This window comes from Hylobates moloch, unplaced genomic scaffold (genome assembly GCF_009828535.3).
Source record: "Hylobates moloch isolate HMO894 unplaced genomic scaffold, HMol_V3 SCAFFOLD_1, whole genome shotgun sequence".
Classification (NCBI taxonomy): Eukaryota; Metazoa; Chordata; class Mammalia; order Primates; family Hylobatidae; genus Hylobates; species Hylobates moloch.
The window spans coordinates 223151612-223155717 of NW_026652276.1; the positions used below are offsets into that span (position 1 = coordinate 223151612).

General features: G+C 40.3%; 1 long non-coding RNA gene across 1 annotated transcript; it reads left to right on the forward strand.

Annotated features, from left to right (window-relative positions):
- The first annotated feature begins 1582 nt into the window (after window positions 1-1582).
- LOC131381136 (uncharacterized) lies at window positions 1583-4094 on the forward strand. The gene is made up of 3 exons (XR_009209621.1): window positions 1583-1663; window positions 3359-3408; window positions 3996-4094. It is a non-coding gene; the product is annotated as an uncharacterized LOC131381136 (long non-coding RNA).
- Window positions 4095-4106: the final 12 nt, after the last annotated feature.

Consider the following 4106-nt stretch of genomic DNA (forward strand, 5'->3'; position numbering starts at 1 on the left):
CACCACCAGAGAATTGTCTGGCCCAAATCTCAATAGTGCTGAGACTGAAAAGCCCTGCTCTAGTTGAGAACATGTAGGATGGAAGGATGGTCCCTTAGGTTCTGATTCAGGTGAGAGAGTGGCACCTCTTCCTGTCACATATCAGGCAAATGTAGTTTGTATGGTGGAAACAAAGGCAAGGGACCCTACCAAGGTATTATAGCAGCCTTGCAAGATTTCTTGCAGCACTGGGTGAATGCAGAATGGGTAATGGCAGGTATGTTGCAAAGGGTGATAAACAGGCATAAGTTCAGAGGGGAGTATGAGATGTCTGGCAGGATGCATTGTTCAGGGAGGGGCCTGTCCTCTCCTTTGTCATCTCTTACCTTCTTCTGCCCACAGGGTGTGGATATTAATGCAAGAGGAGAGTGGAAGACATTGCCAGCCCCTCTTGACCACATTAATCTTCATGTCCGTGGGGGCTACATCTTGCCCTGGCAAGAGCCTGCACTGAACACCCACTTAAGGTGAATGACAGGACTCAGGTTTTCCTTTACATGTCAGTTAGCTCAACAATTTCTAATGAAGTCCACCAAAATGTAAGCATCACTCTCAAGCCCACATGCAATTCTACTCAACACTTGTTTTTTGTTTGTTTGCTTATTTGTATTTTAACCTTTTTCAGACTCTATACTCTTCGACTAATTATTAACAGCTCTTTTATGTCTAAGTGGGTGAGTTGATAGGTCTAAGGGTATCATCTTTCAATCTCACAATTGAAATGGAAGTCAAAATAGGAGCAACCACGATTCATAATAGTTTTAGTATACTATTGGGTCTAATTGAATCTTTCCTAATGAAACTATTGCTGAAAAATTGTTTATTCCTCTACGAGATGTTAAAATTCTAGATCAAAGTCTATGTATAAATTAACCATAACTAACATCCAGTGAGTGTTTGCCCTGTGCCTAGAGCTATATGAATATGGGCATTTCCACGTGGAAATTATCTATTTTTTCTTAGCCAAAGGAAAACATAAATTCTGTGAGGTTAGTACTGTTACCACCATTTCATAGATGAGCAAAAAGTCAAAGTGATTTGCTCAGAGTCACACAGCTAGTAAGTACATGAATGCGGACTAAAATTCACATCTCTCTGGTATCAATACTAAAATTCTTAGACTCCCTATTCATTTGATTCTAAAGAGTTAAATAAAAATGGAGAACTTAGAACATTTGAAAATAGAACTCCCTCTACATGTTTCGGATGTTAGGTCAGGAAAACAGAAAGATTTTCAGCATCAGGATTTTCCTTTCAAAAGGGAAAGAAAGAACCCAGTTAGTTTGGTTGTTATTACTTTAAGAGCCTTTAAGGAGAATCCTCTTGATTCATTCACTAATTCATTTGTTCATGATATGAAGTCATATAGCCAGACAGAGACAGAATTAGAACTAAGTCACAAGCCTCTTGAATTCTAGTATGCAGTCTTTATCCCCCAAAGCACTTCCCTTTGCTGCTTTATGTTTGTATGTAAACTCTTGGTTTGTGGCTGTGGCTTTGCTTTTAGCTAATGCCTCTCTCCCCACTCACTGCAGCCGCCAGAAATTCATGGGCTTCAAAATTGCCTTGGATGATGAGGGAACTGCTGAGGGCTGGCTCTTCTGGGATGATGGGCAAAGCATTGGTGAGTAGAGGTTGCCTGAGATTCATGCTGATGGCACTGACTGCATTCCTGGATTATCTTACAGGCCTGCTTTCACCTTTTCCCTATTAAAATAATTTTGCATTTTAAAATATAATCATTTGTTAATTCAAGGGTATAATCCATATTGGACATGATCTTTATTCCTCATGTAAATAAAGCTCAGTTCTGAATCACCTCCCATTATGCAACCTTTGTAATCCTCTATAGAAGGTAGCAATATGGGAGCCATGGGGAAAGTTTATTTGTAGCCAGCTGAGGTAAACTTTCATAGGATTTATGGTCAAGGACACATTCCCAAATTACATGGTTTACTGTCCCAGTAAGAGGGGTAATACCTCTATCAGTTGTATTATTTATGGGATGTTTTCTATTAGGAGTTTATAGGAATTGGTAAACTCTCAGGAGGATTGCTCAAGAAATTATTAGCTATTTCTAGACAAGTGCTGTCCAGTAGAACTTTCTGCAGTGATGACAATGTTCTGCTGCTGTTCAATATTGTATCTAGTAGGCATATGTGGCTATTGAGCACTTGAAATGTGTGACAAGTGCATCTGAAGAATTGAATTTTTAATTTTATTCAATCTTAACAAGCTTAAATTTAAACAGTTACATTTTACTAGTGACTACTGTCTTACACAGCACGGTTCTAAGGGATAGCCGGTGGCAACTGACTGAGTGGTGAGTCATTTAGAAAAGGGCTAGCACAGTCGGGCTCAGTGCATCACGCCTGTAATCCCAGCACTTTGAGAGGCCGAGGCGGCTGGATCACCTGGGGTCGGGAGTTCGAGATCAGCCTGACCAAATGCAGAAACCCTGTCTCTACTAAAAATACAAAAAAATTAGCCGGGTGTGGTGGCACATGCCTGTAATCCTAGCTACTCTGGAGGCTGAAGTAGGAGAATTGCTTGTATTGGGGAGGTGGAGGTTGCAGTGAGCCGACATCATGCCATTGCACTCCAGTCTGGGCAACAAGAGCGAAACTCTGTCTCAAAAAAAAAAAAAAAGAGAAAGAAAAAGAAAGGGGCCAGCATACCAGAAAGAGTGTGACAGCCACAAGGGCAGGGTGTAGGATGGGAATACTTGAAACCAAGCTATTGACTAGTTCACCTTCACTGGCTGTGCTGAACTTCATATTCTTCCTGGGCCTGTGACATACATTCAGGATAAAGGACAAAGAAGTCTTTGAACATCTTTGTTCTCTGGAGATCACGTTTTTAAATTTGCCTAATACCTCAAGATAAACCCACCAGTGTTGGTGTTTGCGTATGTATGTGCATATAAATGTATGTGTGGAGATGTGTACATACAGCAAAAGCAACCTGGAAATTCTGAGCCGATTAGGAAGATGCTGGGAATGGTGACCACAAGGAAGAGAAGTGACTTAAAAATAGTGTCAGGAAACTGTTATATGAAGTGACTGTCAGACAGTTGCGTCTATACACATTCATTGCAAACATTTTGTGTAAACTCAGTGTGGGTGCAGAATTTGATTAGTCTCCATAAAGAGGACTTACATTTTAAAATAGAACACTCAAAAGACAGAAATAAAAACAAAGATAAGCCTTACTCCCTCAACCAAGACAAGTAGGCAATTAGAACAGCATTTGTATATTATATAGCATAGAGTTCTACAGCACAGGTCCAGGCCATGTTTATCTTGTTGTTTGTTTGCAGATACCTATGGGAAAGGACTCTATTACTTGGCCAACTTTTCTGCCAGCCAGGTGAGTGTGACTGATATGAAGTGAGAATAGGGTTCCACTGGCTTAGGAGGATGCTGAATATTGTAAGGGCATAAAATACCACCTAGAATTTCTTCATTGCTCATCTTGCTAATTCACATTCTTCTACTTCTCTAGACTTCCGGTGGAAATTTACTATGCTCCCAGGAGGTTTTCTGCAATTAAACCTATCCACATCTCATCAGTAATGATCATTATTCTAGTTTACCATGTTACAGATGGATGGGCTGTTTCTGTTATCTAGCCCTTGTTCCTGAGTTGCCTTGGAATGGGCTGCACATTTTGTGATTCCTCCACCTGTACAATATAAGCACCTTGAGTTGAGACTTTTGTCTCCTATAGAGCTCAGGGCAGTGTGAAAGACCCTGCAGCTGCTTGTCAATGCAAAGTGGATGGGAGTTGGCAATAGGACATAGAGTGATGAAATCATGATTTCCATGATCCAAAGATACAAGATGGTGACTCTGAAGTTGTCTTACTTTACGATCTACATTTGTGCCTAAAAAGAGGTTAGAAAAAATTTGAACTAATTCTGCTATTATATTTTTCTTTTATCTCCAATTTGACAGAATACGATGCAAAGCCATATAATTTTCAACAATTATATCACTGGTACAAATCCTTTGAAACTGGGCTACATTGAAATCTGGGGAGTGGGCAGTGTCCCCATTACCAGTGTC